Source organism: Rhinolophus sinicus, linkage group LG03, assembly GCF_036562045.2.
Source record: "Rhinolophus sinicus isolate RSC01 linkage group LG03, ASM3656204v1, whole genome shotgun sequence".
NCBI classification, from domain to species: Eukaryota; Metazoa; Chordata; class Mammalia; order Chiroptera; family Rhinolophidae; genus Rhinolophus; species Rhinolophus sinicus.
The window spans coordinates 141,177,116-141,201,063 of NC_133753.1; the positions used below are offsets into that span (position 1 = coordinate 141,177,116).

The window sequence follows — 23,948 nt, forward strand, 5'->3', positions numbered from 1 at the left end:
AAGACATTTCAAAGAAATGGATGAATCCATGTCTCTGGTAGGAAACGTACAAAATGAGTTTGGCTCATTTTTCATGCAGGAAGAATGAAAGCTGTCAAAGACTACTAGTCCTATCAAAGGATGAGATTGCAGAAATGGGGTGCTGCCATGTTTTAGAAGATTATGAGTATTCTTTTAGTTATGTTGATTCAAAACAGAGAAGCTATAGAAATGAAAGTAAAGGCAGAACTAATATGAGAGTTAAACCTAAGAACCAGAAGTTTTAGTAAAGCTGTTTTTGACAACACTAAGGTTTCTGAGCTCTTTCGTCGAAGCAAAATGAAGACTGAACTATTTGCCTCCAAGTACTTGATTTCTTATAACGTCCTTATAACTTCATGTACAATATTTTATGCATCAGTTAAATTATTCTTATTTTGTTCTAGCAAATGTTTAGCTGAGTGCAAATTATTTTGAAACTTAATCTTCTTGACTAATGAAGGAAAAGGGTAATTTTTAAGCTCTGGACTGTTTTGTAGGATTCAAAAAGATTTTGATCATTAATAAGTGTTGCACTGCATTTTGAAATTAAATTCTTTTGTATGTTTTTGAAGGAAATAAAAATAAATAACTTGCTTTTACTTATTACTTTGTAAGTAAATAAGATTGAGCCACAACTGAGGAGAAATCTACACAAAATTATGAAAGCATTCAGGGGAGGTATTCCTTTGAGAGAAAAAAAATTTTTTTTTTCTTTAAAAAAGGAAGATGGTTTTGAATTCTCAGCAAAGAATCACCATCTCAATTAAAAAAATTGTTCTGAATAGGAACTTAAAAGCTTCTAGTCCATTTCATTTATGCTCTGGCCATTAGGAACTTATATTAACAGATAGAAATTAAAGTGATGGGAAATTAGTTTGAATTCTGTTTGGTAACATTAAAGAATAAAAGCAAAGTTGCTTCTCAAATACAGTGTTATATTTTTATTTTCTATGTAATATTTGAATCTCTCATTAACAGTTATGTAATCAAAGAGTCAAAGACTTAGTGTTTGAACCAGTAAACTTGATTGACCAGATAGTTGTTTACACAGGCAGTGAGAGGAAGATTGTATTCATGAGATTCCTGGGAGTGAAAATGGCTATGAACATTTTCAGTAGGGGTTGGTTTTTACCTGTATGAGGAGAATAAAGATATCTCTGTTTTCATTCTTCTCATATGATTCAGTGTCTAAAACAGATTGAGACACTTAAATTGAAACAGAGATTTTCAGGAGTCATTTTTTAATGATTGTTCACTATTTCAGGGAGGCACCCATGTGCTTATGTTTGTAGTTCTCCTTAATAGTAAAACAATTATCAGTACTCTAAAATTATCAGCTTTTACTTCCATAGATCCTAATAGCTATGTTTAGAATCCTACATTTTGGGGCTTTCAAGTTCAAGCCCTCTGTATAAACTTAGGGGGTGACTTTCATATTGTTGTCCATCTGAATGATGTCCCTTAACATGGGGGTGGGAGGAGGGAACAACCAAATATGACAGCCTAAAGAGCGTCAACATTAAAATGACCTATCTTTTGTGAAATTACTGAACTCTATGAAAGTATTTAAAAATATATTCCTATATTTTGAAAATAAAGTATTTCAAGTTTTAAGACCTAAGTTGAAAATGAAACCGATCTGCATGATATAAAATTCTGGGTATTTTGTTGTATTAGGCATCTAATACCAGACCATCTTATTATTAAAACTGCAAAGATCAATAACTGAATCTTTTTATAGTAAAGACAAATTCACCACAGTGGAAGTATGCATTCTGGAAAAGTGGTAAGAACAGGGTATATAATGTTATATAATGGAGCATGAGAGGACTAGGGAAGCAGTTGCTATCATAGCTTGTTTTCTGTTAAGGGAGGAGCAGGGGCAAATTGATAACCTAAGGGTGAAACTATAGGAAAGTGGTTTTAAGAGAAGCAAAGGAAATGAAGGTCCTCATATTCATCTTCAAGAGCGAAGTTTATTATTAGGGGTCACATAGGATGCAGGAAAATATTACCACTGGTTGTCTCTTTTACAAACCCAAGTATACGTTTTGGTCCCTGTGCTCTGGGACCTAAGTCATGAACAGTGAGGTAAGCTCAGTTCCTCATGCTACTCTGTTTTCCTTATTTTTTAAAAAATCAGTGGCTGTATCATTTTTGAGTTGGCATTTTTTTCAGACAAGATACCTACATTTCCTTTTGCTTATGGTCTCACTACTGATTTCATAGGGAGTAAAATAGTAGTTACTTGCATGCTCTTTACTTGGCAATATATTCCTACCAGCATCACAGATAAAAATAAATGTGTTCAAGAAGAAATTTTTGCCCTGCATCCCTACTTAAATAATAGCCCCATCGTGAGAATCTGATAAGCTTTCTCAAAGAAAGAGCTTATATATTTTGTACTAAGTAAAAATAAAATGTGTTTAGATTTTTGCCCTTCTCATGTTCAGCCCTTACACTTTTATGTTTATTTGGGGAAATGTGACTTCAACTTCAATTTGAAATGTGTTTTAAATTTATACTTAAGTTTCTTTTTTAAATGCCTGAATAATAGAATAAAAAAAGAATATTCAGTTGTTTAATTAAATTCCAAAAAGTGTTTATATGTATCACCACTTCTCTTTGAGGACCTGGGTTACTAATAAGACCTTAAAGTTGTTTGGTTCTTTACAGTTTACAATAAGCTTTGTAGAGTAATTCGTATAAAGTTAGTGATAATAATAATGTTCTCAGTTCTTGGATCTGCTGAAAGGATGACAACATGCTCCTAAACACCAATTAATAGAAGGCTCTTTTGAATTCAGAATGTCAGCATTCCGTTACTTTTTTGTTCAGGAGTGAGCAGTGGAGAGTTTTCTCCATCTCTCAGATTCAGATCATGTATTATTAGATTTTACAAATTGCCATAAAGAAATGGTGGCAGTGAAACCAAATTTGAAACTGGAGTTATGTGTTATATCTTGTATAGTGTCTTGTACCAAGTATTTTTCAACATATATGCTCTGTATTTTATCTGATCATCTTTTTTTCTCTTTCTAGTATTTCTTCTGAAAGCTTGTGTGCGTATATGTTTGCGCACAAATGGGTACTATATGCAAATGGTGTGTTCTCACAGCATTTGAAGATATAGTTCACTAGACTAAGTGGAATTCTTAAAAGAATGGGCATAAGTTATTGACCCTCTTGTGAAGGGGAAGTTTCATGGTGTTGATACTAAACATTTGATTTCCAAATGAGCCATAGCATGCTGAATGACACCACAAGATCTACAAACACTTTTGACACATACTGTAAAGGACTAGGAAATATTTGTGTTCTAAAGGCTGAGCTAGGAACCACATGCTAGTTTCTGAGGATTTCTGTGAGCCTTTTCATCTTGCCCTTGGCTGACTCAATTCTGTAGCGAAGGAGGTGTGTGGCAGCGTCTTTGGAGAGTCAGTCACCACTATTAAAATAGTCTCCACTGGCTTAACGTGTGAATTAACTCATGCATTCCAAAAGCAAAGAAGCAAAAAGAAACATAAACATTTTTTTCTCTGCACTTGCTTATAATGGGGTTTATTGTTAGTGAGGAGAATTTTTAAAGAAATCTTTGCTTTTGAAATGGAATAGAATAAATAGAACTTTATCGCACCTGGGAATGAATGTTCTTTGAATGCATTTCAAATGTGTTTTGCATACATTCAAGTCTAATATGTTAGCTTTCAATTGGCAGAAATGTATTTCTGCTATGCCCTTTCTTGTCCAGTCAACCTAGCAATTCATCAATTGATATCTCAATTTACTGATCTGTCATAATTTATTAAAAACCTCCTGTGTACCAGGTTTACAAAACAGAATAATACCATCTAAGGATAAAAATTCTGTTACATGCTGCTCAGTTTCCTACCACCTAGGGATGCAATAAGAAACAGAAATAGTGCTTTCAAACATTGCATCCTTCCCTTAGTGTGACAATGACAAAATGATAAACAGTCTACTTTGGTCCACAGGTGTGATTCACATTCAAAATATTTGCTTGGTCCCAAATTCATGGACAGATATGTTTCATGCGATTAAAATGTGCAAAAGTATCTCTTTAGCCTTGTCTTTTATTTTTCTGATCTATATGCTTTTCTGCACAATAAGCTGATAAATATTCTCGCCAGGTTTTTCATTAATTCTTTTTTGCTTTCCTTTTGTAGCTTTTGACTGACATCTATTCACTTCAAGGGTGATTTTCCTGTTGGCAAGAGGCAGAAGAGACACACCAAGCCTCACCTTCAGGAACAAGCAATTTAAGTACTATAATGAGATGGGTCTTTTCAGAGTCTATAATTGGTGACAAGGTATGGCAGCTTCATATCAGACAAAGATGTACAACACACAGCTTATTAATGAGGATGGAGCGTCATACTCCAGAAAGCTTCCTGTGACTCTGAGAGGGGAAAATATAGCAGATAGCGTAGGCTGTTACTAAGTCCAATATCTCGAATTTGCATCATAAAACCTTTATGTAAGCCAATTCAAGCTAATCCAGGATGGGATGTTTTTCCCCTTTAGAATTCACTAGGGTAGCCAGCAATCCATCACTTTGGATCCCAGCCCTCACAGACAACAGCAGTAATCATCTAAACTTGCAGATATGTTCAATTTAATTGGGTTAGTTTAGTAACCTTCCTTGTGTTAGAGCCAACTTGCAAAGAGATGTAATATTTTCGCAGTTATGAAGACATAGCAGCTGGCCATAGTAAGATTTGATTGTGGATCAAGAAATCAGATTTTCATCAAGTTAAGAACTCTTCATGGAAATATATATGGAATAAATAATAAAGTAAAATGATTAACAAGGAAACCTACAGAGATACTGGCAAGGCATACGAAAACTGCCTCACTGACAATGTTGAAATGTCTTACTCAGCTTACTCTGATGGATTTTACTTATGTTTTTTTGGGGAAATATTTATTTTAAATAAAACCAAAATATTAAAAAGTAAATATTGAAACAATGCATGATTTTAATATTTAGAAGTTCTATGAAACTTCAAGATGTTCAAATTATGTTGTAAATATTAATTCATTAATCTTTATACAATTTTCTAAGAGAGGTAACGTTTTTTAAACGTTATTAAACATTTAATAGGTAAGTAAGTGCAGTCAAATACAATTTCAAGGAAAGTCAAGAAGAGAACTCAGGTGTTAGGTTCCTGGTGCTTTAGTCTGAGAAATGAAACTTTTTTTGGTGAACAATAGAAAAGTAGTTAGAAAATAAGTACCTCTTCTTAAATGTAACACTGGGGCCTATTTTAATGAGGTAAGTGACTAAGGTGCCAAAGAATAAAACACAATCCCCTCACCATCTGCAGCATACTAATAAACTTCCAAATTACCAAAAAAAATAAGATTAAAATAAAACGGAATTAAAGGTAAAGGATTGTCTAACTTAAGATGTCCCTTTCTTGGTTATCAAGCATTCAAGCAGAGAAAGCTGCCTTCATTTCAGCATGCACTGTTTACAGAGGGGTCTTTCTGTTTATAATTATGAACCTTTTATTCCATTAAGTTGTAGGATTTTCCCTCGATTGTCATTCTATGGTAATGTTTCTAGGGAGTACATGAATTTTCCAAGTAATTGAAATACCTCTTGAAGTCCAAATTTGGCCTTCTTTGATTATAAGCTAGAAATCATAGCTCAATAAAATTTTTAGAAGCATTTAAAATTATAATTGTACATTGATGAAAATGTCCAGGACCACATTTTAAACTAGAGTGATTGCATGGGTATTATTACTAATGCATCACATATGACAAGTTATGAGAAGCTAGAAGCATTTCCTTCTGGGCATCAGGACTAGGGGAAAAAGAGTCCCAGGGGTCAGAGACTAGCTTCTCCTGTTTTGTCAGGAGCAGGTCAAGGCTAATAAATTAGAACTACAGATTCTAGGGAAGATGGAAAGGCCTATATTGTTTCACTCCCTCCAACCAAACTTTCTTCTTTCCCTCAGCCATGTGATATATGAACTAGTTCATTCCCTGCTTGACTCAGCATTTACAAAGTGAGGAAGTAAAAGAGAGGGAGGTGACTCATTTGGTTTATTAAGACCATCCAATATCTTCAGTGATATATTTCAAATAAGTGCTATAGGATGTAATCTGACATAGACATTTCTAATTTAGTGAGTCCACTTGGATATTACATTTATATTTCATGGGTCTATTGTACTTGTTTCCCATTTTCTTTTCTGAGTAGATGAATATACAACTGAGTTTTAAAGACTCAAGTTTAAATTCTTGGGTCCCAATTTATTACTCCGTTCTCCCCAGAAACAACCTTGGATGCAACCAAAGATGCAGCAGCAAAGTACGTTGAGTAGAGTGCAGGCTTGGATATTAGACCAGTCCTGAGCGAGAGCACAGGTAAGCTGCCCAGCTCAGCTTCTGCTTAGTGTGAGAATCATAGACATCTATGCCTATCTGAACATTTATTAGCAAAATGTTTCTCATTTATAAGCAAAACTAGTAATGTCCGCTTTGTAGTACTGGTCTAGTGTTTAAAACTAATATATGTAAAGTGTCTATCTTGGGAACTAGCATTTAGTAGATGCACAGTAGATATTCCTGATGTTATTATTTCTACAGTTATTGTATGAGGGAGAAGCTCTCTGGGCTGGTTGAGGACTTGTGTGGGATCATGTGATGGATGTCTCTTCTTTTTCAAATATCTTGCTATGGTGACAAACTATGTTTATGCCTTTTCTCCAAGTGATTCATTCACATCTTGCCGGGCCACCTGCTTTAACCTCACCCCTCTTTCACTTTCACTAAGTGTTCAGTAATAAAAATAAGATGACAATTTGCCACTTGCAAATGTGGTGACTCAGCTCTCAGCATTGTTTGTGAAGTCACTTGCCATTCTCTCATTTTATGCAGTAGAATATTGGGCGTGATGATGTTAGGCAATATAAACTGTTTATTTTTTTTCGTATCCAGAAACTTAAAAACAAGAAATTATTTTTTAAAATGTCTTACCTTTTCTTTGAAATAATATTTTGTTTACAAGAAAATAAAAGGCCTTATACAAGTATCTCTAAATTATTAATATCAAAATTGAAACATATTTTTGTTTAATAAATATGCAAATATCTATTGACCTAGGACTATTGTAGATGTCAGTGTTATAGCAGGTATAACAACATTTAATATTACTTCAGTAATGAGACATAATAGAAATATGAGGAATTTGAATATAAGAAGAAGGTATTTTTAAGAGTCTAGTATTAAGGGAAAGAAAGGGCTAAGAAACTAACCAAGAATGTCAAAAATGATTGTTTTCAGTTAGAGGAAAATCTCTTATAAAATATGTCCTTTAAAATGAATGAAGACATATTTTATCCTGTCATTTATTCTGACAGGTGTCATTTTCCCAGGGCAAATGTTTGAATATCTTAGTTACTTTTAGAAAGTAACAGCTGCTAATGTTTTCTGAATTTTGAAACTGGTGACCACAGTCCATCAGGTGTTGAGTTGAGCTGAGACTTCTTTCATAATTGTTGGTGATTTTTATTTTTTCTGCTGCTCTAAATGGCCATTTTTTGCAGAGAGCCAAATATCACAGTATCACTGGCTGAAACAAATTTGAAACTGGAGTTGTTAAAAGCTACCTATCTATGGCGATATCCTACTTATTCAACTTTCCAGAGAAAAAGAAAACTTTTAAGTTCTATCAAACATTTAAATCTTAACTGTTGTTATGCTTTTCACATTTCAGGAAACTTATTTTCTCTGAGTAGTTCTCCAGGCTTTACATCTGTACTCCTGAAGAAATTGTTTTAGCTCCTAGATCCTCCTATGTTGTATAACTTATTTAAGAAACTCCTGGTTTTTGTTTCCAGAAATCTGGAGAATTCTACTTTTTATTTATGAGAAGATGAAAAAAAATATTATAAATTGTTCACTTTGCTTCCCAGTTTATTGCTTCTTCAAGTTAATATTGTCTTCTCCCTGTGCATTTTTCTCTCGTGAGTGATATGGTAGGTAACAGAGAAAACAATGTTCTGTTCTGCTTCTCATTCTCTAAAAGGGTTTAAACGTTGCTGACCATGAAAGAGGTAGCAGGTAGACTCCCAGAGAAAGAGAAGAGAGTAGCTGACAGCTCTTTGGTGGCAATAGCAAGCAAATGTGTTGTCTTGATTTATAAAGGGTTTTAATGTCATCAATAGTAATTCAGCAAAGACAGAGTTGTAAAATGCAGCTCAAAATGTAGCAAATTGCATCATTGTTAGTGCTTTAGAATTTTAAAATATCTGCAGCAGATGGTAGAGTGTTAGGAGCAATGTCTTGCTTTAGTGTCTAGGAAAAGTTGATGTCATCATAAACCCTAGCATGATTGTGGCTTCGTTAGCCTGCTGAAAAAACTTATTTTCCCTCAAATCATAATTTGCTTTTCAAAATATTTAATAGAGTATCAAGCAGTCAGGACTTCTAAGAGAAATGGTCCACTTTTCAAAGATATAAAAAAAGAATATATAGTATCCTTAGAAATGGAGAAGTGTTTTGAAACAACTTAATAGAGGTCCTTTTCCTTTGACAGAAAGTTCTTTGTGATATATTGTCCAGACTAGTTTTAAATAAGGAAGATGAATAAGGAAACTATTTCTACTAAAAAAAAAAAAAAAAAAATTCAGCAATGTTCAAACTCATCACATTTTAGTTTCAGAAGCTTCCTTAAATAGTAACTACTCTTGCCCATTATTTACAAATGGAATGAACCCCTCAGGAGTTACCCGAGAACATACATCTGGGATTCGGCCATGGGGATTTCTTCTTCTCCTTCAACTTAGATTTTTGTTTTACATTTTTCTAATGCACTAAATGGAAAAAGAAATTAATAAAACAATTGATATTTGTGACCAGTACAAAAACTTCCTAAATTGAAATCGTTAATTTTCTGTGTAATAATTCTAGCTATTAATCTGCTGGAACCTTGAAGATACTGAGCAATGGGTTGCCTGACTTTTGAGAATCACGCAAAAATCAAAATGAAGAATATAGTAAAATTACATTTTATTTGTTTAGAAGGACCAAATATGACCAAAAAATACTTCAAAATATAAAATATTTCACCAGAAAATAATATGCACAAATGTATAAATCTTGGTGGCTACTAGGATAGGCTTTGAAGGCAGTCTACCTGGGTTGGAGTCTCAGCTCTGCCACTTAGTGCTGTGTGAGTCAAGCATGTTACTTAGCCCCTCTGTGCCATTGTTTTCTCATTTGTCAAAGGAAGCTACTCATTCCAAATTCTTTTTGTGAAGATTAAATGGGATAATGTAAAACACTTTACTCTCTGAGAAACAGCAAGCTTAGGACACATTCAACCACTTATTATTATTATATTAAATTTCATGCCTTATAGAGTAAACTCATTCCAGGAAGACAGCATGGCAGTGGCTGAGATGAGCAGGAATGCATGGGGAATTATGGGGACAGCTAAATTGTGCCAATGCAATTTACTAGAGAGGTGTTCCAAAAATCATTGTCTACTTTATCTGTCATATGGAAGTATCCTAAAAGCAGACAGAATTGACTGTCTTGACTGTCTATAGTTTCCTTTTTGACTTGTGTTCCAACCTTTTGTACTTTAGTTTAATTTTCTTTATCTAGAGATTCATATATATATATATATATATATATATATATATATATATATATACACACACACACACACACATACATATATATATGTAATGCTTTTTTTTTCTTTTTTAAAAAATTAACTATTTTGGGAAGACTATGATTCCAGTGGAGGCTACTGAGAAAAGACATTTGAATAAGAATAAAATAAGGACATCCACCTTACTGGCGTTTCTGTCTTGTGCTCAGCCTCCCTTGATAATACTCAAGAGAGACAAGATAATCTTGTGTTAGAAGAGCATTTTTATTCTGCCCAATAGCATCACAAAAGTGTAATGTAGCATCAACTTCAGTTGTATCTCACAATTCAGCTTGACTCCTGGTACCAAGAGACCAGCTGAGCATCTTCACTAACTAGTTGGTGCCCCACTCCCATCCCACACCAATCTTTTCCTTCCTGAAGGCCATTCACCCTGTGTGGTTCTCCTGCTCATAGAAAAAGAAGGGGAGAAAGTAAACATTTAAAACAAAGGCAGAACATGTTGCTAGGCATGCTAGAGTTGTATTTCCAGAGATCTTTTATTCTGAGCCTTAATACTTAACTTGTTGCCTTAGTCACCAGTCTGTAAAGATTCTTTGCTTTTGATATAGCATTTTGACCTGTATCTTACACTGTCTTTAGTTACATGTAAAGTTAGTTGTCAGGATTTAGCATTCCTTAGTCCTTACCCAGTGCTTGTTACTTTCCAATCAAGGACAAAGTCATTGATGCTGCTGGCTGATGTCCCTGCGTGTACCTGTCACCACTGACATTCACCTTTCTGATTGTCACCCTTGAAAAACAATATATCATTTTTGAGGGTCCTCTCTTTTCACAGATTTAGCCCTCAATGTATATGAAAAACAGCCAGTCTTTCTCCACTATCTTCTTCATCTATCATTTTAGCCCAGCTCTCTACCACAAGATACAAAAGAAATCTGTTAGACCATGACTCATTTTTACATGGGTTCACATATCAGCTTAGAATTAAAAAAAAAAAAAAAAAAAAAAAATTGAGAAATTCAACCAAATAAGAGGCAGTGATAATATGCTTCCTCTATAAACTAAGTATAATTTTGTCACCCAAATCATTAGACCTATGCCAGACAAAAATGCCGAGGACAGAGCTTTTTCCAGTGACCCTTGCATCTTTTATTGATGTTCAGATGCTCCGCTACCCTGGGGAGTGCCTCTAATTCATTCCATTTCTGTGTATTAAAAAAAGAGGGTCTTTTTGTCGTCTTCTCTATAATGCAAATGTAGATGAGCACATGGGATTGTCAATTTCTACACTTTTCTTTGTTGATGCACAGTAAATATTACTTATATGTTTTCCTTTGGAATTAATACATCACAAGAATGAAGTATATGTGAAATATAGGCAGTCCTTGATTTGTAAGTATTCTTTTCCTGTTTTGGAAGACTGGTAAGATAGCAAAATTCTTAGGACACAAAAGTATGTGTTAATGGAATGATCATTGCCAGGTTAGTACCCTACCCTCTACTCTTGGCATTTAGTTCCTATTTATTATGTCTTTATTGACCACTTTCAACTGTCAAAAGACAGTGAAAATCAAAGGCAGGACAAATGCACTGCTACATGAACGTGAATCTTGTAAAAGAGGCTAGGTTTTATTAAATCCATAGACCTTAGAGTAATTCCCCATTGTCTTCCTTCATCCAAACTGAGCTCTGTTTTTTTTGTTGTTGTTGGTGGTGGTTTTTTTTTGTTTGTTTGTTTTTGTTTTTTTACCCCTGGCACCTACACAAACCCTCATCTCCTGAGAAGAATTCTAAGTAGAGTATCCATGTGTCTGGTATTACTCTCTTAACTATCATTAATCCAAGATGAGCTTTTGACTTGCTTATTCAATAGAAGAGAATGACATCTGTCTTAGGCTTTAAGAGGAATGGCATTTTCTCTTTCATGTATTCTCACTTTCTTCTTCTGGAATTCAATAAACAATTCTCAAATACCTCTGGAAACCTTTGTTGATTATAAGGGAACCAGACTTTGGGTGAGGCCTAGGATGTAGAAGGCAGGCTGAAAGACAAAAAATAAATAAATTAATAAAAATTAAATCAATGAGCTCTTGATAGTGTGATTAAGCACCTGTTATATGGTATCCAGAGTACATTCTAGCTATGTTATGTGTGCTAATCTATTTCCTTGCAATTAATACATTTTTGAGTTGGGAATATCAGGTATTTCAGTCAAAAGCACAATAAGGTCATACATTGAAAGTTATGGAGAAGAATTGTTGGATTCATAAGCAAAAACACAGGTAAATCAGCACATGGAAAAATTAGACCAGCTACCAATGACAAAGGAGAACGTTTCCAAGGACAAGGATATTTTATATACTCCAAAAGAAAATATTTGGATATCAGGAAACCAAGAGAAGCTTTGAGGAAACGTGATCACTAGAATATTTTTTTTTCCAAATACATCTCTCTTTATGATAAAGCGGTGTCAGGAAAATATAAAGGTATTCCATCTGCCCTCAGATAATTTTATTGGAAAAAATTTTGCCTCCTTCCAAACAAGAACTCCTGTTTAATTCTCAAATTAGTGCATAGTAGCAATAAATATTAGTGTATTGATATTTGAATAGATCAAAATGATTTTTAAATATTTGGTTTTAGTTTTTCAATGTAAATTTCCAAAACATGAATTATTTTAAATGAATTCACTTTTACTTGATTTCTCAGCAACAATTAATATCATATACAAAGGATTTTTTGCACATAATCAATCATAATTTAGTATGTCCAGTTTCAGATAGCAATGAAATTGTAAATGAAATCACTAAATATTTCTACTTCAGAATAAGTAAAGCACTACTATGCCATAGATTTATATGAGGAGCCAAATCACATATTTTACAATAAGACATGATTCTAATATCATAGCAGATATAATATGGTTAGCTTACAAAATGATTCAAATTTTGGCCAAGATTTTGTATTTAAAGAGGACTTCCTTCTTTGAGTCCAGGCTTTCTTTCAAACGTTATTTTCTCTTATCATAATAATCAGTCATAAACATTGTTAAGTAACCAACATTTGCTAGGCACTAGAGAGTCAAGAAAAAATGGGTCATGATCCCTTCCCTCAAAAAGATATTTCTGGTCTTATAGACAAAACGCGATATAATATTAAAGTAGAATAGAGTGAAGGTCCGAAGCAGTGCTGAAGTTAGCATGCACTGTGGTTACTGAGAAGAGCGTGTGGTAACTATGTACCAGGCTGTGCACTCCCTAGACACCAGAGAGATTGTAATCCACCTGCAGTCTTGAACTTGTCATTCAGAGTGTGTTTATGGATCACAGGCACCAACGTCATCTAGGATCTAGTTAGAAATGCAGACTCTCAGGCCCTGCCCGGGATCTACTGAATCACAATCTCCATTAACAAAAATCCCCAGGTGATTTGCATGTACAGTGAAGTTTGAGAAACACCGCATGTAGAGTATAAAAGAAAGAAAGATTTTGCTCCTCCTTTATTCTAAATTTTCCCCGCATTGACTGTCTTTAAGGGTTTAAAGCCAGCCTTCATGTATGCACTGATTTCTTATTTACTTTTCAAGCAATATTTGAAGGAATATAAATGTTCCCTGTGCAGGATGACTGTTTGCAAAACGGGCACTCCACAGTCTCATTCCAAGATATAACCTCATGGATTCTGTCTTCATCACCTCTGATTTGCCTGCAAGGAGGTATGGGAAAGAAAAAGGAGCTCAGGACAGGAGCCCTGGGTTTGCATCTCAGTTTGGGCTCTACATAGCAGTATGATCTCAATCGCATAATCATTTCATGTAATAGTTTTTTATCTATAAAAGGACACTGAATGATCACTAAGTCTTCTTTCAGCTCTGAAACTTAATAATTCAATTTCAGATTATCATACATTGGAAGATAAAATGAACGAGACTAACACTACTTAGTCTTCCACACAATTTTTCAGAGAAAAGATTGTTGAATTGGTATTATGTGTGGAGTATGCATGAAAGCAGATTGTTGTTGGGTTAAAAACAAGCAAATGCTGAGATTATTCAGTGTCATGTTGTTATTTAAAGAAACTTTTTGCTTTAAAACACAAAACAGATTTTTTTTATCTTCAACAGCCAACTTTGAAATACTGTACATATTTCTTGTATAAGCTAACCATCATTTGTATGACTCATAAATAAATGAAAATACTAGTGAACTTGACCTTGCCCTGTATACTTATTTTCTTATTCACTTCTTTGACATAATTTCCTCAAATTTTCTTTTAATATTTAGAGTTGTTTTATTTTGAACACTGGTAGCTTCTTCTTAAATACATTGCCTTCAAAAATGTATAAAGTAAATGATTATTGAGTGTCTCTTAGGGGCAAGGTAAGGCTAATCTTCATGTGACATTCAAAGAAATAAAACAAGTACACAGTGTTAACATTTTTGAGTAATAGAATAGTGTAATTAAGGTTATAAATTCAGACATTATTGATTGAGGAAACACTTGACCACCTATCAGACACTATGTACAGTAGGTATGAGAGCATGCATGACCTCATTTAATCCTCATGACAATGCTACATAGATATTATTATGTCTGTTTAACAGGAAATACCTGAGGTTTAGGGAATTAAGTTACTTACCAAAGGCTGCTCAGCTTCTAATTCAAGGCCCAGTACATCATATTCATGCCACATTAGAAAATCTTTTCTGACCTTAAAAGATGTATTGAAATAAGACAGTACTGGAGTATTTAAAAAAGGAAGAAGGAGAAGGAAGAGGAAGAGAAAAAGTTACTGTAATAGTCTAGCAAATAGGCAATAAAAGCTGGAACCATGGTATTATGGGTTGAACTGTGTTCCCCCAAAAAAGATATATTAAAGTCCTAACTCCTGGTACCTCAGAATGTGACCTTATTTGGAAATAGGGTCATTGCAAATATAATTAATTAAAATGAGGTTTTCTTGGAGTAGGGTGGGCTGCTAATCTAATGCAAGTGATGTCCTTGTAAGAAAACGGTCACGTGGTCAGAGACACAGGGAGAACACTATGCACAACAAAGGAAGAGATTGGAGTGATGTATCTACACACCAAAGAATGCTAAAGATTGTCAGCGAACCACTGGAAGCTACGAACAGTCAAAGAAGGATTCCCCTACAGGTTCCAAAGGGAGCATGGCCCTACAAATGCCCTGATATTGGACTTCAAGCCTCCAAAACTGTGAGATAATAAATTTCTGTTATTTTAAGCCACCAAGTTTGTGGTACTTTGCTACAGTCACCCTAGGACAACAATACACATGACAATAAAAAAAAAAAAAATGGACACAAGAATAGAGAGAAAGGCATCTAAACTACACTGAAAAAGAAAAAAAAAATTGGTGGAATCATGTGCGGGCAGTCAATAAGTATGCAAAGGTGAGCCAAAAAAAATTAAGAAGTTTTGAACTTGGGAATATAGTGCTATCTTTAAAAACTAGGAGTTCAGAGATTTTTGTGTTTGGGTGAAGAGTAGAAACAGAGAAAGGGTCTGTGAATAACCACAGAACACATCTTAAGGAAAGAGAATAATTCATAAAACAGTTCAGAAGGCAGAGAAGTTGTAATCAAAGAAGACTGGAATTTTTGTTAAAAATATGTAAGATCAGAGTGATAAAAATGATAATCTATTGATTGCTTTTGTGTTTAAGGTACTGCATAGACACTATTACCCATCCTCACAGCAATGCTGTAAGATGGAGTAACTCCACCAGATCCACCTCCTTCTTCAAAGAGTTGAAGCTAGAAAGTAGATGCTTAGTCGGTGGTGTTTCCTAGTCCCTTGTACAGGTGGGCATGATTTTTTTATGCTATCGCCTTGTTTTAATTGACAGAATATGAGCAGAATAATGTGTACAACTTATAGGCTGAGCATTGAAGAAGCAGGTATACTTCCTTCACACCTTCTTTCTTGTTTGCTAGCTGGATGCAGATGGACTACAAAACTCTAGAGCTGGGGTTGGCAAACTAAGGTCCATAGACCAAGTGTGCCTTGCTGCCTATTTTGTAAACTGCAAGGGAACAAAGCCACACCCATTCATTTACGTATTGCCTAGGGCCACTTTGTGCTTCAACAGCAGAGTGGAGTTGCCACTGAGACCTTATGACTTGCAAAGCCTAAAGTATTTTCTGTCTGGCCCTTTACAGAAAACGTTTACCAATCCCTGCTTTAGAACTTCACAAAGTCAAGATCTGGAAGCAGCCTGGGTCCCCAGAGTACTGAGAGGAGCGCTACCACCAAGCTGAACCCAGATTTCCCAGATTATTACATAAGCCTCGAGAAAACAACAACCAAACAAACAAACAAACAAACAAATACCCTGTTATATTTGATATGTTAAATTTCAGAGTTTATTTGTAACAACAGTTTATCCTATCATTAGTATTGTATCCATTTACAAATGGAAAAAAAAAAAAGTAAGTCAGAGATGGAGGGAAATCACTTAGCCAAGAACACATTAATAAGTGAAAAGAACAGGATTTGAATGTAGGTCTGGGTGACTCCAAAATCTGCCCTGTATCTTTAAGTTCAGGGTGATCATCTTTGGCTGTTGAGTTCAGAGATGATCTTTATTGTCTTTTTTGCATTCTCATTTATTTACTTCTAATAGTTTTATTGAGGTATAATTCACATACCAATAAATTTACTCTTTTAAATGGGTTCAGTGGGTTTTCATATATTCACAGAGTAGTACAACTATCACCATCATCTAATTTGAGAATACTGTCCGCGCTTCAAAAAAATTCCATTAGCAGTGACTCCCTATTCCTTACTCCTCTTATCACCTGGGAACTATTATTCCTCGATTTTATTCAACAATGCTGAATCGCCTCTTCTGGACATTTTATATAAATGCAATCACACTATGCATGGTCTTCTGTGACTGGCTTCTTAGTATAAAAGTATTCAAGGTTCATCCATGGTGTAGCATATATCAATACTCATTCCTTTTTATTGATGAATAATAGTATTCCGTTGTATGGCTATATCACATTTTGTTTATCCATTAATCAGATGAGTTGTTTCTACTTTTTACCTTAAGAATAATGTTTCTATGAACACTTGCGTACAAGTTTTTGTGTAAACGTGTATTTTCATGTCTCTTGGGTACATACCCAAGAGCAGAACTGCTTAATCATAAGGTAACTCTATGGTTGACATTTTAAACAACTGCCAAACTGTTTTCTGAAGTGACTGCACTGTTTTATAATCCCGCCAGCAATGTATGAGGATTACTGTTTCTCCACATCCTTGTTAACACTCGTTTTGCACGTCATTTTTATTTTAGCCATCCTTGTGAGTATATGATGGTATATCCTGGTTTTGATTTGCATTTCTCTAATGACTAAGGATGTTGATTATCTTTTGCATCTGCTTGTGGGCTATTTAAATATCTTCTTTAGAGAAATATCTATTCAAACTCATTGTCCATTTTAAATTTAGGTTATTCCTGTTTTCACTGTTGAGTTCTAAGAGATCTCTACACATATTTTTTCTAAATTCTGTGGTTTTTTTTCACTTTTTGATGGTATCTTTTGAATCACAAATTTTTAAAATTTTGATGATGCTCAATTTATGTAGATAGATAGATAGATAGATAGATAGATAGATAGATAGATAGATAGATAGTCACTGTGCTTTTGGTGTTATATTCAGGAAACCATTGTCTAATCCAAGGTCATGAAGATTTATAGCTATGCTTTCTTCTAATAGTTTTAACTCTTACTTTTAAGTCTGTTATCAATTTTGACTTATTTTTTGCATAAGGTGTGATGAAGGGCTCCAACTTCACACTTGCATGTGAGTGTCCAGTTGTCCCAGCACCATTTGTTGAAAAGATTTCATGCATTTTAAACTTTTAATTAATATGTATTAGTTCTATGATTGAAAACATTAAATGTCATAAAAATTATACCAAATGTTTTTCAAAATTAAATTTAAATATATGTAGGAGGATAATGGAATGTCACAGAAATTGAAAGCAGGAATCTGATTCAAGGAAAATAGGGAAGGCTAAGCTGTCATATGCAAAATGGAAATCAAAGAACTTAAAGAGAGACAAACTTTTGGGAGAGTAACTTTAAAGACTGGATTTGTTTCATTTAAGGAGTAAGTGTATGAATAATGTGGAGATAAAAGCAGTGAACATGGATTATGCTTTCAAGAAATCTGGTGATGAGAAAGAATCAGTTCAAACGAAAAGGAGAGCTAGAAGGAAGATTCTTTCAGAACATATTTTTTGAAAAAATAAGACATTTTAGTTCGGAAAAGTTTGAGGATGCAGGAAAAGGGGGATATTGATGAAAAAAGATGTGAGAGAAGGGTGTCGAGTAGAACACAGTCTTGGGAGTAGAGCTGTGGTTCATATTTGTTGAATGTAAGACAGCAAAAAAGTAGAAAGATTGAGTGATGGGTTGAGAAAATGAAAAGGGCAGAAGAGAAGGTACGGGAAGAGACAGGGAGGGAAGAAGGTATGCAATGAGAATGGATGGGTCAAAGGTAAAAGAGGACGAGTTCTTTAATAGATGAAGAGAATTTTCTTTGCCTGACAAGGCATTCTGGTGTGACCTTTGAGTCCAAGTTTATCGACTTGATGAAATGTTGCTTGCTGAATTCACCTGTATACAAGGGATAACAAATGATAGTTTGTCCTAGATATGTATTTTGCTTATATATTCTGAGTTAATCGAAACAAATAAAAACATATGACTTCTCTGAAAATCAAAACAGCTAGCAACCCTGAGCCTGCATCAAGAAATAGCAACCTTCACTGAGGGGTTCAGGTTAGTTGGCCCCTTTAGATAGAGAATCCGCTTCACACTTTGCCTCAGTCCTTACCACTCCCGTATATATGTGGGATAATAATAGTGAATGAATGAGTATAGCATTAAAATCATAGATTATATAAGCAGAGATTATTCTCTGCTTATTCATTTATTAACTGCTGGGGGTGCCAAAAAAAAAAAAAATGTATACACATGACCTGTATTCATCTTTTGTTACCAGTATATACCGAGTATTACTCTTTTAACAGTTTTTTCCTTTCTTAAAATGTGTATACATTTTATTTTGGCTCCCTCTGTACTTAGATTCACAATGTTGATAAGGAGGAGTGACACATGTTTATTTAGTGAAATCTATAATATGGAAGGCAGGGTGAGGGAGAGTATTGCTAATAATAAGATCTGACTTCATTGTGCCCAGGAATTCGAAGGCATTTTACCCAAGAAGTGTAAGCCATGAATGGAAGTTGAGTGGAGAACAAAATAGATACAAAGATATTTTTTAATTAGAACAGTCCCACCTTTTCCCACCTCTTCCCTATGATAATGAGCAAAGAATCAAATGTAGACAGTCCAAGATCCTCTAATTGCCAGCAAGCTAACTGGTACAAATGACTATGGCAGTTTCACATTTCTCAGAATCTAACAAGATAAGTACATTTTCACATAATATTAGTTGTGAGTGTTTGTTCCAAAGTAAGCCTGTTATAAGGTTATGGATAGTATCTTTTTAAGCAATGCAGATAATGAATGACCCTGATTGGTGTAAATTTACAACGATAATTATAAGACTTTTGTACAATTCTCTAAACTGTTCATCTGTGAACTTGAATAAATCATTAACACTTTCTCACTGTGTTTCAAATTTTCACTTCTGCAGTACTTGCAGTCTTCTTTCCCATCCAGTCATATGCCGGCATTCTAGCCACTAGAAAAAATGGATTGGGACTTTCCGGCTTTTATTTATGTGATGTTTATGAAATTAAAAAAAAAAAAGTGTTTAATGCATTCACACATTTAAATCTGCTCAGGCACAATGGATGCTGCCTCCATCGTTTTCTTCTAGAAAAGTGCACACATGAGAAATGAGTCCTACTCCCCCTTCACCAATACTGTAGAAATAGTCGGGTAAACAGAATGGAATACTCAGGACGTTGGGTAGAGAATCAGAAAGTTGTTAGATTTCTTTCTCTTTGCTTCGGCATCACATTGTAGCTTTTCTGGTGTTTTGTGGTCTAGCTCTAGTGTTTTTACTCTGCTCTGTGGGACCACCCACAAGTTGTCTGGTTTTGTCTTTTGATCCCTAATGTGTTCCTCTTTTTTTTTATAAACTTCCATATGATCAATTTGGGAGAAGTTGAAAAGAAAGGCAGTGGATGCCAGCAAACCTCATTTTCTGCATATATGTAATTTAGAATCTATATAATATTGGCACATGGGAACAGGTATTCTGTATTTTCACATTCCTTTTTAGTCACTTACCCCCATCAAGAATAGATAGACCTACATTTTCCAACTAAGCTCTCCAAAAACACATAAATAGCAAGCTGTTCCTTCACATGAATCTTTACAAAACAGTATCAATAACAACAAAGGAAAGAAGAAAACCACTTTAGTATTAAAGGGATTTTTTTTTACAGTTTTTACTCTAGTTGATTCTAAAGATAAATGTTAAAGAGAGAAATTTGAATATACACACGTACACAAACAAAAATTTGTTTACTGCCTTCCTCCACACCCACTAGTTCCCAGGATGGGGAGGGAGGAGGAAGACCATAAAACCACAGATTTAATCATGTTTGGTGCTTGCAGCAATTATTATTGTGGAACTCTCATCATTTCTGTTAATACTTTTCTGTTGTGGTGGTGTTTATTTTTACATGCACCCCAGAATATATAATTGGATATTTAAACATATTCCTGTTGTTATTGAGGTTGTTTTGGGAGATGAGTGATACAATGTCACCTAATTGCTACATTTTAAAAATAGGGTTAGAGTTGTCTATCAAATTTAAATCACTTAGATACCACTAAGATTTCAATCAGCTGGTGCTGAGGAGTGTGATAAATAAGGAGAAATGGTTAGGAGTTTCTGAGAGGCCAGGTATGAAATTACAGCAAAATTTCACTTCAGAATGTGTTGAAAATTTAAGCATGAAAATAGCCTTAACCATGAGGTTTCCTTCTGAAATCAGTTACTTTGTCACAGTTGCATTCCAATATTGTAGAAATGAAAATTTCCAAACCTGCAAACTTCTTTCTCCCACTTTCTTTCCTTGCTTCCTTTATTACCCCCTTTTTCTCCTCTTAATAACTTGGGTTTGTATCCACCTATCTTAGGTTGATGGAATCACTAGTTAATAGAGTATTAGTAAATGAGTGCAGTTTTTACCAATATTTTTAAAATAAAAGTTCAAATGTTTATAGAATTTTAAAAGAAATTTAAAAAGATTATGAAACAGCCCTCCTCTTATTTTTAGAGAGAGGTTAAATCTGAAATCTGGAAGCATTTGTCATCTTCCAAAAAACTTAATGAAAACTTTTTTTATTCCAATTTCGAATGGAATCTCAGTGTTCCTTAATGGAGGAACTGCCTTTGTGTGAATATATTCTAAATATTTTAAAGTGTTTTAACCACTGATTTTTTTACTTGGAGATGTAAAATCACTATGCTGTTAGAGCAATAAAAGGCATTTTATATCATTTAAATGATTAGAATTAGTTGCTGCTAAAGCCATCAGCATTATTTACCATCAGCAGCTTTGTGCATTGAAAGGTCCTGCATTCTTGGTTCCCTTAGGCAATAAGAAACAGGCATAATTCCAAATTGACTTTTACAGTGCAAGAAATTTACTGATCTAAAAATTTACTAAGAGGGAGACCAGCACATCTGCCCCTATAGGAAACGATTTTTGCATAGTAAGTGTTGATCTGCATAACCATATCATCATCACAAGTGCTGATTATCAAATCTGAATCATCATTACTTAGCAAACTTCTATAAATACACATGGCACCATGTAATATATTCAGCTGTGCTAAATTAATGACAAAGTCCTCACCCCAAGGAGCTTGGGGGTCTAAAAACAAAGAGCGACACAAAAGACAAAAATGTAGAACACACACTGAGTTGGGAGAGATTTTCAATGAAATAAATTCAGTGAAGGATTTTTATGGTTTGTGGCAGCCGAGTAATTAAGGATCCAGATAAAGTTTGCCTTTTGAATTGATCTCACTACAAGTTAAGTGCTGGCCGGTGGAAGAACTCCAATATTTTAATGTCTTGACTTCTCAGGAATCTCAGGCATATATTTCTAACTACGTTTTTTTTTTTTTTAAGTATCTTCACAGGAGTATATTTAAATACCATAAAATCAATGTATCCAAAACAGAACTCTTCTCTTCTTCACTTTTGTTTTGTTTTGTTTACGATTTTTTTCTTATTCCTTAAATAAGCTTTTGCCTTGGTTAAAGGCACAGTCTTCTCTCAGTGATTACTCAAGAAATTTCAGAAGAAACTTCTCACCAGTCTTCTCCCTCACCTGCCACCAAATCCTGTACATTACCAAATTGATGCCATATTCTCCATTTGCACATTTTTAGTTCTAATTTACATCTTCTTATTTTGTTTTAAACTATTATTGTTATCTTTAATCCATCTCCTCCTTAAACTATCCCTAAAAGTCACTCTTCTGAAACACTTGGTAGCCACACCTGGTCTGGGTCTTGATGGCTCTTATTATAAAGGCAAGAACCCAACCCACCCTCTTTTTCCATTCGCACTTCCTACTTATCCCTACTCACCATACCTTGAAACCCTTACCTCATTTAAGCTTATTTGCATTCATTTATGATACACTGGTCATTTTATATGGCTTTATATCTTCTTTCTACCTCTCTGTCTTTTCAGATCTAGGAAAAAAAATGTTTTTCTCTTATGAAACTTTCTCGAGTAGCCCAGGAGGAATAAATGTTCTCCTGCATATATAACATGATAGACTTTGTTCTTGTCTAGTAGATTTTGGTTGGCTGCCTGCCCAACAATAATGCCCCCCTTACACGGTTGAGAGCACCCAGATTTTTCCTTTCTCATTTGGTTGGCACTATAACGCCTGAAATTGTTTTACCTGTGTTTTCTACTGAGGAGAATCAAGCCTGTGGTTAGAGTCAACCTCAAGTAAGGCAAGATGAGAGATTCATTTTAGTGTTACATTTTGAGTTGTTTATCAAGCTGCTTCCAAACTCGGATTCATCTATAGACTAATGTGTCACGTGAATGAATTACCTTTCCTTTTTGCTTAAGCCAGTCAAAGTTGGGTTATGTGACACATGCATCCTGAAAAATCCTATTTCTATCTGTTTGGATTTTCTAAAAACTATTTACTTACAAATGTTTTCTCCAGTAAAAATTATAAATTCTACGAGGACAGGGAATTGTTAATATCTCCTGTGTCTCCTTATTATGCCTAACCTGGCATATTGGGTTATCAGTAATTTAAGCAGAGAAGATATGATCGTGTGTCAAGAATGCTTCCACAAGACATACTTCAGGGATGAGAGACTGGACTATAGGATCTGAAGTGCTCCTTCTACCTTTCATCATTTTTTATGACTCTAAATTTTAAAGGCTCCAAGAATATTTCATGTTGCAAATTTCACTGTGATGGTGAACACACACACACACACACACACACACACACACACACACGTTTTAATTTCCTAGAGCACTCATAACAAAGTACTATCAACTGGGTGGGTTAAAATAACAGAACTTTATTATGTCACAATTCTGGAGGCTAGAAGTCCACAGTCAAAATGTCAGCAGGCTCATGCTCCCTATGAAGGATCTAGGAAAGAATCTGTTTTATACCAGATCTCTTAGTTTCTGGTGGTTGGCTGGCACTGTTGGAGTTCCTTAGCTTGCAGCTGCATAATTTCATATGCCTTCTCACATGGTTATTCTCCCTCTATCTTCACATGTTCTTCTTATTAGGACACCAGTCTTATTGGATTAGGAGCCCAACCTACTCCAGTAGGACCTCATTTTAACTTAGCTATTTACACTCTGCACCAGCCTAATTTCCAAATATGGTCACATTTTGAGGTTGTGGGGGAGAGGAATTCAGCATATCTTATTTAGGGGGACACAATTCAATCCACAACAATGCCAACAGCTAATGTTTTCTAGGAGGGAGCTTTATTAGGGCTCCTAGCTCTACAGAGGGGAATAGGATAATTCAGACTCTGAGGGAGAAATATAAATGATTTAAGGGAAGCAAAGAAAGTACTGGTATTACCCATAAATCGAACTGACACCTAGTAACCAATGACCATTTTTTTAGTATATGTGCTGCCGAAGTGAGCACAGCAATGGCCATTTTTTTAACAGATAATTTTTCTATGATTGGCATTTACATATGAAAGAAAAATAATCCCTATGGACACCAGCTC

General features: G+C 34.7%; 1 long non-coding RNA gene across 1 annotated transcript; it reads left to right on the forward strand.

Annotated features, from left to right (window-relative positions):
- Window positions 1-3,895: 3,895 nt before the first annotated feature.
- Window positions 3,896-13,792, forward strand: LOC141570411 (uncharacterized). The gene is made up of 3 exons (XR_012494416.1): window positions 3,896-4,352; window positions 6,328-6,420; window positions 13,301-13,792. It is a non-coding gene; the product is annotated as an uncharacterized LOC141570411 (long non-coding RNA).
- Window positions 13,793-23,948: the final 10,156 nt, after the last annotated feature.